Here is a 12,878-nt window from a genome sequence, read left to right as displayed (position 1 = left end):
AAAAATCGCCCCCTGGGGCGAGCCGGCGATACACTCGGCGCTGGGGCGGTTTTGCGCCCAGTCGTCGCCCCCAGCTCGCCCCCAGGCGTCGAAATTGGCCCACTTTGCAGCCTAATTTCGGCGAATAAAGGGTCCATATGGGCGAGAATAGGCCCATATTCGGCGTGGTTTCGCCGTGTCTCGGCGTTCAATTATCAACACAATTATTTCTTAACACATATTTCATCACACAAAAATCAAATACTTCAACAAAATAGTACAACAACAAATAGTTCAATACAAATTATATAGTTCAACAAATAAAAACTCGTATTTCATCACACGGCGTCCCCCTTGAGCCTCCATAGGTGCTCAATCAGATCTTTCTGCAGTTGATGATGCACCTGTGGGTCTCGGATCTCCTGACGCATACTGAGATAGGCAGTTCAAGTTGCCGGTAGCTGGTGATCAACTTCGGCTAGAGGACCCTGCCTGTAGTATGGTTCAGTGTCAAACACTGGGTCTTCTTGCTCGCTCTCGATGATCATGTTGTGCAAGATGACACAGCAAGTCATAATCTCTCACATTTGATCTTTGGACCAGGTCTGAGCGGGGTACCGAACAACAGCAAATCGAGATTGGAGCACACCAAATACCCGCTCAACATCCTTCCTGCAAGCCTCCTGAAGCTTCGCAAACCAGGCGTTCTTGCCTCCTGCCACAGGGTTTGAAATCGTCTTCACAAATGTCGACCATCTCGGATAGATGCCGTCAGCTAGATAGTACTCCTTGTTGTATTGGTGCCCATTGATCTCGAAGTTCACCGGAGGAGAATGGCCCTCAACGAGCTTGGCAAAAACAGGAGAGCACTGTAGCACGTTGATGTCATTGTGAGTTCCTGGCATACCAAAGAAGGAGTGCCAAATCCAGAGGTCCTGTGTGGCTACCGCATCAAGCACCACACTGCAACCGCCTTTGGCGCCTTTGTACATCCCCTGCCAACCAAATGGCCAGTTCTTCCATTTCCAATGCATGCAGTCGATGCTTCCAAGCATCCCAGGAAATCCTCTTGCTGCATTCTGGGCTAGGATCCGAGCAGTGTCTTCCGCATTGGGTGTTCTCAAGTATTGTGGCCCAAACACTGCCACCACTGCCCGACAGAACTTGTAGAAACAATCTATGCTGGTGGACTCGGCCATGCGCTCATAGTCGTCGAGTGAATCACTGGGAGCTCCATATGCAAGCATCCTCATCGCTGTCGTGCACTTCTGGATGGAGGTGAATCCAAGAGCGCCAGTGTAATCCATCTTGCACTTGAAGTAGTTGTCGAACTCCCGGATGGAATTCACAATCCTGAGGAAGAGCTTTCGGCTCATCCGATAACGGCGCCGAAATGTTCTCTCGCCATGAAATGGAGCATCGGCGAATTAGTCGGAGTAGAGCATGCAGTAGCCTTGGAGATGATGTCGGTTCTTTGCTTTCACCCGCCCCGGTGCCGAGCCACCTCGCCGCGGCTTTTCATTGCTCGCCAGCAGTTGGGCGAGGGCGGCGAGCACCATGAGATGCTCTTCTTCCTGGACGTCGGCCGCGGCTTCCTCCTCCAGCAGCGCGGCGAGTTCTTCCTCCTCATCCGAGTCCATCGCCGAGACAGGCAAAACGTCGAACACCTTGCGCTTGGTGGGCGTGTACCCGCCGTTAAACCGCGCCTCCGCGGCCGGAAACGGCGGCCGAAAACGCCCAGCTGCTGTGGGAGGGGCTGTCACGGCGAAGCACTGCTATTTTCCGACGGGGAATGGCTATCTACCAGAGTAGGGCGGCGGCCGTCGCCGGGATATAGCTAGTGGTGGCCGAGGGCGCGGGGGGTGCGAGGCGAGTCGGGGAAAGAAAACCTTGACTTTTCCCCTATCGGTGTGGGCCAAGCGTGCTTTTCCCTAGCGCCGGAGCCCCCAACTGCTCCCCAGCGCGCCGGGTTCGGCCTGTGACCGCCGGGCGGAAAAAAGGTCCGAACCGGCGATTTTCGGCATCCTGGGGACGCGACTGGGCCGTTTTTTCGGCGCCGGCGCCGAAAAAATGGCCTGGGGAGGCCTGTTGGGGGCGCGGCTGGAGATGCCCTTACAGTCGAAATTTCGAGATTCCCCGTGGTTACCGCAATTTTCGTTCCCTTCGGTAAATCCCCATACCAAGCAAAAAATATTAAATTTTTGAATTTAAACGCTCAATTTATAATAAAGTATGTAGGATTTAATTAATGATATGAGAGTTGAGGCTGACATGTTGGTAGCAATCTAGTTCCTGTTTTGAAAGGTCTCTGATTCGAATGTTCGTTCATTCGCTTATTTAAATTCAAAATTTAATTATAAAATTCGTTTAAAATATTTTCGGTATTTCTCGGTAACCATAATAACCACATTTATCAGTCTCCCTCGGTAAAATTCACTCATTCAATAACCAAAACCTTGGAAGGTAGTCCTATGACTTGGCTCTAGGCGATTGTGCACTTCCGTTCTCACAGTGAAGGAGAGCCTCTTGCCGCTCTACTCCCTTCATCCAAAAATACTTTGTCGTAAAAATTGATAAAAATAAATGTATTTAAAACTAAAATACGTTTAGATACAACATTTTTCTTTTTTTTAGAGTGATACATCCATTTTGTTCAAAAAACAAGTATTATTTGTTATAAAAATAATAAAATAGATGTATTTAAAACTAAAATACATCTAAACACATTAACTTTTTTGATAAGTATTTTCAGACGGAGGATGGGTTCTCCGCAATTTTCCTTTTCTTACCTGGCATTCGTCAAAATTTTAGTTGTCTTACTTTTGTTTTCGAATCTTCCTCTTCATTGTGTTAAGCATTATTGAATATTTTGCTAACATGCAAAGCTTTGTAACGGAAAAGGATCTGTTCGGACAAAAAGACAAAATAAATGTCCCAAAGTGCTTTAAAAAATTGCCTTCTTGCATTCTTCTTGTTTTATTTTCGGACCTACACTAACGTTTTTTCACCATCCAATTTTGGATGTTGGTAAAACATTCAACAATGTTTGTCTAAAAAAACTAGATTTTCTTTAAAATATAGTTTTTCTAATTTTGCTTGTTGGTAAAACATTCAACTATGGTAGATATTCATCCCGTCTCGTTCAGTAAACGTCCCCCGCTTTGAATAGGCGCGCACATCGGGGACACGGAGTGGCGGCGCCCTAGGCCAGCAAGTCACTTCAATGCCGGTGTCGGTGATATGTCACGTCCGCTCTAGAAAGGCGTCAATGCGAAGCGGCCGCTCTAGGGCGGCATGAATGCGGGCAGCTGACTTCGGGCAGGAAAGCGAGCGGGCGAGGGGGAGGGTTTTGGCTGGGCCATGTTTGTCGGACGCTTGCGTGGTAGTGGTTCGGACGCACACAGAGCTCCTTGCTTCTAGTTTTCGAAAAAAATGATACCCGGACAGCCGAGCGGATTGATATAGGACCGCGTTGGATAACAAAACATGTCCGGACCGCACGGTTGCGGGCGGTTTGAGAGTCCATGTTGACAATGCACTTAGTTAGTCTAAAATCCGCCAGCCTCAGTTTTTTAAAGATGCTCATACGAATAGGATGTATGTACCTATGTGCGTTCACAAGGATGTGTGCGTATGCTTGTATTTTTTTATTTTATTTTTTTTAGGATCAAACCAGCTACAACTTAAGTAACAATGGAAGAGCTATTACAGTTCTATATGAGGATGCTCCTTAAGGAAGGAGGGACATCGCCAAAAATAAAAAGGTCTCCCTGTCTTCTTGCTAGAGCAGCAAGCTCATGTGCCAGTTTATTGCTGGATCTTCTCACGCTACTGAAGGTCATTTCTTTGAAAACATTCATGAAGTGTCTCACTTCCATGACTAGGGAGAAAAGAGCCGACAGATTACTTGCTCTGTTATTCAGCATTGAGATGACTGAAGCACAGTCTGATTCCACACAAACTGGCCCCTTATAGTATTTGCTTAATACTGAGAGTCCGTGTGCAACAGCAGCCATTTCAGCTTCTTCTGGGTCCTTGCATGCCTGCAGTCGCTGCCCACATGCTAATGCAACCACACCCTGGTGTGTTCTGACGATGGTTCCAGCCACAGTGTCACCAGTATTGGTTAGGAACGCTGCATTAGAGTTTAATTTCCATATGCCTTCCGGTGGCGGTTCCCATTTGCTCCTCTCTGTATGTATGGGCTTCATTGCCGTCCTTGCTGATAGGTCTGCTTCCAATTCCTCAGGGGTACTATTATTTTGGTCGTTCCACAAGCACTGCTCCTGGGGCTTCTTGCCATTTCTAATCTTCCCGCGGCGCGCCTCAACAGAGCCAGGTTTCTGAAGGCCGACCAGGTGACCGTCCACCTCGTCTACAGTGGGTTCAGTTCCTATCAGATTCAATTCCTCATCTACAGTGTATGCTTGTATTTAAGCGTCTGGTCTATATAGATGCTTGCATTGCAAAGGCCGCAAGTGTATCTGGATCAATGACATCCCGAAAATAAAAGTGAGAATTTGGCTTTGTAACACTTGTGGGAATGCTCTCTCTTGGTGGTTACAAATAAATTCTTGTATTGGAGGGGGGAAATTCATCCAATCAAACATATTGGTAAAATTATTTGTGTTTTCTATGCTATCAAACTTTTTTTTCATTGAAATTCCTGTAGTTTTAATCGCACGGGATTCAAGAGGACATGGCAGTCTAATAATGTATTTTGCTTATTCATGTGTTTTCAGAATCTTGCAAACGAAAGAGGCCCTAAAAAGGAGGTCCAAATGGATTGTAAAATTTGGGACGCCCAAACGAGTGAACTCTGCTTTTCCTAGCAAGCAAGCTGTCAATGAAAGCAAAAACGTCTCAAAATGTTTTTTCTAGGGTTTCTTGAGAGATGCAATCAGGAGGCGACATGCATCCCCTTGAGCAGCCGCGCTGTCAAGAGTTCCCCTAGCCTCAGTTGGCCGCTATGGTAGCGGGGATGAGGGAACCCATAAAGAAAATATACCCTAGAGGCAATAATAAAGTTGTTATTTATATTCCCTTATATCATGACAAATGTTTATTATTCATGCTAGAATTATATTAACCGGAAACTTAGTACAAGTGTGAATACATAGACAAACAAAGTGTCACTAGCTTGCATCTACTTGACTAGCTCGTTGAATCAATGATGGTTACGTTTCCTAACCATAGACATGAGTTGTCATTTGATTAACAAGATCACATCATTAGAGAATGATGTGATTGACTTGATCCATCCGTTAGCTTAGCACGATGATCGTTTAGTTTGTTGCTATTGCTTTCTCCAGAACTATACATGTTCCTATGACTATGAGATCATGCAACTCCCGAATACCGGAGGAACACTTTGTGTGCTACCAAACGTCACAACGTAACTGGGTGATTATAGAGGTGCTCTACAGGTGTCTCCAATGTTGTTTGTTGAGTTGGCATGGATCAAGATTTGGATTTGTCACTCCGATTATCTAAGAGGTATCTCCGGGGCCCTCTCGGTAATGTACATCACAATAAGCCTTGCAAGCAATGTAGCTAATGAGTTAGTTACGGGATGTAAAATTACGGAACGAGTAAAGAGACTTGCCGGTAACGAGATTGAACTAGGTATTGGGATACCTGTTGGGGAACGTAGCAGAAATTCAAAAATTTTCCTACGTAACACCAAGATCTATCTATGGAGAGACCAGCAACGAGTAGAAAGGAGGAGAGTTTGCATCTACATACCCTTGTAGATCGCTAAGCGGAAGCGTTCAAGTGAACGGGGTTGATGGAGTCGTACTCGTCGTGATTCAGATCACCGATGATCAAGTGCCGAACGGACGGCACCTCCGCGTTCAACACACGTACAACCCGGTGACGTCTCCCACGCCTTGATCCAGCAAGGAGAGAGGGAGAGGTTGAGGAAGACTCCATCCAACAGCAGCACAATGGCGTGGTGGTGGTGGAGGAGCGTGGCAATCCCGCAGGGCTTCGCCAAGCACCTACGGGAGAGGAGGAGGTGTCACGGGAGGGAGGGAGGCGCCAAAGGCTCAGGTGTGGATGCCCTCCCTCCCCTCCACTATATATAGGGGCAGGGGAGAGGGGGGAGGCGCAGCCTTGCCCCCTACTCCAAGCAAGGGGTGCGGCTAAGGAGGGGGGAGGAGTCCATCCTCCCCAAGGCACCTCGGAGGTGCCTTCCCCCTTTAGGACTCTCCCCTTTTTCCTTTATCTTGGCGCATGGGCCTCTAGGGGCTGGTGCCCTTGGCCCATGTAGGCCAAGGCGCACCCCCTTCAGCCCATGTGGCCCCCCGGGGCAGGTGGCCCCACCCGGTGGGCCCCCGGGACCCTTCCGGTGGTCCCGGTACAATACTGATGACCCCGAAACTTGTCCCGATGGCCGAAACAGGACTTCCTATATATAAATCTTTACCTCCGGACCATTCCGGAACTCCTCGTGACGTCCGGGATCTCATCCGGGACTCCGAACAACATTCGGTTACCACATACAAGCTTCCTTTATAACCCTAGCGTCATCGAACCTTAAGTGTGTAGACCCTACGGGTTCGGGAGACATGCAGACATGACCGAGACGTTCTCCGGTCAATAACCAACAGCGGGATCTGGATACCCATGTTGGCTCCCACATGTTCCACGATGATCTCATCGGATGAACCACGATGTCAAGGACTCAATCGATCCCGTATACAATTCCCTTTGTCTAGCGGTATTTTACTTGCCCGAGATTCGATCGTCGGTATCCAATACCTTGTTCAATCTCGTTACCGGCAAGTCACTTTAATCGTTCCATAACACATCATCCCGTGATCAACTCCTTGGTCACATTGCGCATATGATGATGTCCTACCGGGTGGGCCCAGAGATACCTCTCCGTTTACACGGAGTGACAAATCCCAGTCTCGATCCGTATAAAACAATAGATACTTTCGGAGATACCTCTAGTGCACCTTTATAGTCACCCAGTTACGTTGTGACGTTTGATACACCCAAAGCACTCCTACGGTATCCAGGAGTTACACGATCTCATGGTCAAAGGAAGAGATACTTGACATTGGCAAAGCTCTAGCAAACGAACTACACGATCTTTGTGCTAAGCTTAGGATTGGGTCTTGTCCATCACATCATTCTCCTAATGATGTGATCCCGTTATCAACGACATCCAATGTCCATAGCCAGGAAACCATGACTATCTGTTGATCACAACGAGCTAGTCAACTAGAGGCTCACTAGGGACATATTGTGGTCTATGTATTCACACGTGTATTACGATTTCCGGATAATACAGTTATAGCATGAATAAAAGACAATTATCATGAACAAGGAAATATAATAATAATACTTTTATTATTGCCTCTAGGGCATATTTCCAACAGTCTCCCACTTGCACTAGAGTCAATAATCTAGTTCACATCGCCATGTGATTAACACTCACAGGTCACATCGCCATGTGACTAATACCCAAGAGTTTACTAGAGTCAGTAGTCTAGTTCACATCACTATGTGATTAACACTCAATGAGTTTTATGTTTGATCATGTTGCTTGTGAGAGAGGTTTTAGTCAACGGGTTGAACCTTTCAGATCCGTGTGTGTTTTACAAATCTCTATGTCATCTCCTAGATGCAGCTACCACGCTCTATTTGGATCTATTCCAAATAACTGTTCTACTTGGAGCTATTCTAAATTGTTGCTCCATCATATGTATCCGGTCTCTCTACTCAGAGCTATCCGGATAGGTGTCAAGCTTGCATCGTCGTAACCTTTACGACGAACTCTTTTACCACCTCCATAATCGAGAAAATTCCTTAGTCCACTAGTTACTAAGGATAACTTTGACCGCTGTCCTGTGAGCCATTCTTGGATCACTCTTGTACCCCTTGACTGACTCATGGCAAGGCACACTTCAGGTGTGGTACACAGCATAGCATACTGAAGAGCCTACGTCTTAAGCATAGGGGACGACCTTCGTCCTTTCTCTCTATTCTGCCGTGGTCGAGCTTTAAGCCTTAACTTCATACCTTACAACTCAGGCAAGAACTCCTTCTTTGACTGATCCATCTTGAACACCTTCAAGATCACGTCAAGGCATGTGCTCATTTGAAAGTATTATTAAGCATTTTGATCTATCCTTATAGATCTTGATGCTCAATGTTCAAGTAGCTTAATCCAGGTTTTCTATTGAAAAACACCTTTCAAATAACCCTATATGCTTTCTAGAAATTCTACATCATTTCTGATCAACAATATGTCAATAACATATACTCATCAGAAATTCTATAGTGCTCCCACTCACTTCTTTGGAAATACAAGTTTCTCATAAACTTTGTATAAATCCAAAATCTTTGATCATCTCATCAAAGCATACATTCCAACTCCGAGATGCTCACTCCAGTCCTTAGAAGGATCGCTGGAGCTAGCATACCTTTTAGCATCCTCAGGATCGACAAAAACCTTTCTGATTGTATTGCATACAACCTTTCCTTACGAAAACTAGTAAGGAAACTTGTCTTGACATCCATCTGCCAGATTTCATAAATGCAGCTAATGCTAACATGATTCCAACGGACTTTAAGCATCGCTACAGATGAGAAAATCTCATCGCAGTCAACTCCTTGAACTTGTGAAAAACTCTTCGCCACAAGTCGAGCTTTATAGATGGTGACATTACCATCCACGTCCGTCTTCTTCTTAAAGATCCATTTATCTTAACGGCTTGCCGATCATCAGGCAAGTCCACCAAAGTCCATGGATCCGTTCTCGGATTTTATGGCCTCGAGCCATTTATCGGAATCCGGGCCCACCATCGCTTCTCCATAGCTCGTAGGTTCATTGTTGTCCAGCAACATGACTTCCAAGACAGGATTACGTACCACTCTGAAGTAGTACGCATCCTTGTCATCCTACGAGGTACGGCAGTGACTTGATCTGAAACTTCATGATCACTATCATAAGCTTCCACTTCAATTGGTGTAGGTGACATAGGAACAACTCCCTGTGCCCTGTCACACACTAGTTGAAGAGACAGTTCAATAACCTCATCAAGTCTCCACCATCCTCCCACTCAACTCTTTCAAGAGAAACCTTTCCTCGAGAAAGGACCCGATTCAAGAAACAATCCATATTGCTTTCGGATCTGAATTAGGAGGTATACCCAACTGTTTTGGGTTTCCTATGAAGATGCATTTTATCCGCTTTGGGTTCGAGCTCATCAACCTGAAACTTTTTCATATAAGCGTCGCAGCCCCAAACTTTTAAGAAACGACAACTTAGGTTTCTCTAAACCATAATTCATACGGTGTCATCTCAACGGAATTACGTGGTGCCCTATTTAAAGTGAATGTGGTTGTCTCTAATGCCTAACCCATGAACGATAGTGGCAATTCGATAAGAGACATCATGGTACGCACCATATCCAATAGGGTGCAGCTATGATGTTCGGACACACCATCACACTATGGTGTTCCAGGCGGTATTAATTATGAAACAATTTCCACAATGTCTTAATTGTGTGCCAAAACTCGTAACTCAGATATTCATCTCTATGATCGTATCATAGACATTTTATCCTCTTGTCACAATGATCTTCTACTTCACTCTGAAATTACTTGAACCATTCAATAATTCAGACTTGTGTTTCATCAAGTAAATATTCTCAACATCTACTTGAATCATCTGTGAAGTAAGATCATAACGATATTCACTGCATGCCTCAGCACTCATTGGATAGGACACATCAAAATGTGTTACTTCCAACAAGTTGCTATCTTGTTCCATCTTACTGAAAACGAGGCTTTTCAGTCATCTTGCCCATGTGGTATGATTTGCATATCTCAAGTGATCCAAAATCAAGTGAGTCCGAACGATCCATTTGCATGGAGTTTCTTCATGCATATACACCAATAGACATGGTTCGCATGTCTCAAACTTTTCAAAAACGAGTGAGTCCAAAGATCCATCAACATGGAGCTTCTTCATGCGTTTTATACCAATATGACTTACATGGCAGTGCCACAAGCAAGTGGTACTATCATTACTATCTTATATCTTTTGGCATGAAAATGTGTATCACTACGATCGAGATTCAATAAACCATTCATTTTAGGTGTAAGACCATTGAAGGTATTATTCAAATAAATAGAGTAACCATTATTCTCTTTAAATGAATAACCGTATTGTGATAGACATAATCCAATCATGTCTATGCTCAACGCAAACACCAATCTCGGTGGTAGAGGGAGCGTGCGATGCTTGATCATATCAACCTTGGAAACACTTCCAACATATATCGTCAGCTCACCTTTAGCTAGTCTCCGCTTATTCCGTAGCTTTTATTTCGAGTTACTAACACTTAGCAACCGAACCGGTATCCAATACCCTGGTGCTACTAGGAGTACTAGTAAAGTACACATTAACATAATGTATATCCAATATACTTCTATTGACCTTGCCAGCCTTCTCATCTACCAAGTATCTAGGGTAATGCTGCTCCAGTGGTTGTTCCCCTTATTACAGAAGCACTTAGTCTTAGGTTTGGGTTCAACCTTGGGTTTCTTCACTAGAGCAGCAGCTGAATTGCCGTTTCATGAAGTATCCCTTTGTTCCCTTGCCCTTCTTGAAACTAGTGGTTTCACCAACCATCAACAATTGATGCTCCTTCTTGATTTCTACTTTCGCGGTGTCAAACATCGTGAATACCTCAAGGATCATCTTATTTATCCCTGATATGTTATAGTTCATCACGAAGCTCTAGCAGCTTGGTGGTAATGACTTTGGGGAAACATCACTATCTCATCTGGAGGATCAACTCCCACTCGATTCAAGTGATTGTTGTACTCAGACAATCTGAGCACAAGCTCAACAATTGAGCTTCTCTCCTTAGTTTGCAGGCTAAGAAAATCGTCGGAGGTCTTATACCTCTTGACGTGGACACGAGCCTGAAATCCTAATTTCAGCCCTCGAAACATCTCATATGTTCCGCGACGTTTCGAAAACGTCTTTGGTGCCTCTACTTAAACCATTTAACTGAACTATCACGTAGTTATCAAAACGTGTATGTTCGATGTTCGAAACATCCACAAACGACGTTTGGGGTTCAGCACACTAAGCGGTGCATTAAGGACATAAGCTTTCTACTGATCGCATAATCGCTACTATCAACTTTCAACTATAATTTCTCTAGGAACATATCTAAACAGTAGAACTAAAGCGCGAGCTTACGACATAATTTGCAAAAGGTCTTTTGACTAAGTTCAGGATAATTAAGTTCATCTTATGAACTCCCACTCAGATAGACATCCCTCTGGTCATCTAAGTGATCACATGATCCGAGTCAACTAGGCCGTGTCCGATCATCACGTGAGACGGACTAGTTAACGTCGGTGAACATCTTCATGTTGATCGTATCTACTATACGACTCATGCTCGACCTTTCGGTCTCCGTGTTCCGAGGCCATGTCTGCACATGCTAGGCTCGTCAAGTTAACCCTAAGTGTTTTCGCTGTGTAAAACTGTCTTACACCCGTTGTATGTGAACGTAAGAATCCATCACACCCGATCATCACGTGGTGCTTAGAAGCGACGAACTGTAGCAACGGTGCACAGTTAGGGGAGAACACTTCTTGAAATTTTGTAAGGGATCATCTTATTTACTACCGTCGTCCTAAGTAAACAAGATGCATAAACATAATAAACATCACATGCAATTATATAGTTGTGACATGATATGGCCAATATCATATAGCTCCATTGATCTCCATCTTTGGGGCTCCATGATCATCTTGTCACCGGCATGACACCATGATCTCCATCATCATGATCTCCATCATCGTGTCTTCATGAAGTTGTCACGCCAACGACTACTTCTACTTCTATGGCTAACGCGTTTAGCAATAAAGTAAAGTAAGTTACATGGCGTTCTTCAATGACACGCAGGTCATACAAAAAATAAAGACAACTCCTATGGCTCCTGCCGGTTGTCATACTCATCGACATGCAAGTCGTGAATCCTATTACAAGAACATGATCAATCTCATACATCACATATCATTCATCACATTCTTCTTGGCCATATCACATCACATAGCATACCCTGCAAAAACAAGTTAGACGTCCTCTAATTGTTGTTTGCATGTTTTACGTGGCTGCTATGGGTTTCTAGCAAGAACGTTTCTTACCTACGCAACACCACAATGTGATATGCCAATTGCTATTTACCCTTCATAAGGACCCTTTTCATCGAATCCGTTCCGACTAAAGTGGGAGAGACTGGCACCCGCTAGCCACCTTATGCACCAAGTGCATGTCAATCGGTGGAACCTGTCTCACGTAAGAGTACGTGTAAGGTCGGTCCGGGCCGCTTCATCCCACAATACCGTCGAAACAAGATTGGACTAGTAACGGTAAGCATATTGAACAACATCAACGCCCACAACTACTTTGTGTTCTACTCGTGCAAAGAATCTACGCAATAGACCTAGCTCATGATGCCACTGTTGGGGAACGTAGAAGAAATTCAAAAAATTTCCTACGTAACACCAAGATCTATCTATGGAGAGACTAGCAACGAGTAGAAAGGAGGAGAGTTTGCATCTACATACCCTTGTAGATCGCTAAGCGGAAGCGTTCAAGTGAACGGGGTTGATGGAGTCGTACTCGTCGTGATTCAGATCACCGATGATCAAGTGCCGAACGGACGGCACCTCCGCGTTCAACACACGTACAACCCGGTGACGTCTCCCACGCCTTGATCCAGCAAGGAGAGAGGGAGAGGTTGAGGAAGACTCCATCCAACAGCAGCACAACGGCGTGGTGGTGGTGGAGGAGCGTGGCAATCCCGCAGGGCTTCGCCAAGCACCTACGGGAGAGGAGGAGGTGTCACGGGAGG

The sequence above is a fragment of the Triticum dicoccoides genome, chromosome 7A, assembly GCF_002162155.2.
Source record: "Triticum dicoccoides isolate Atlit2015 ecotype Zavitan chromosome 7A, WEW_v2.0, whole genome shotgun sequence".
Taxonomy (NCBI): domain Eukaryota; kingdom Viridiplantae; phylum Streptophyta; class Magnoliopsida; order Poales; family Poaceae; genus Triticum; species Triticum dicoccoides.
This window is presented reverse-complemented; position numbering follows the sequence as displayed.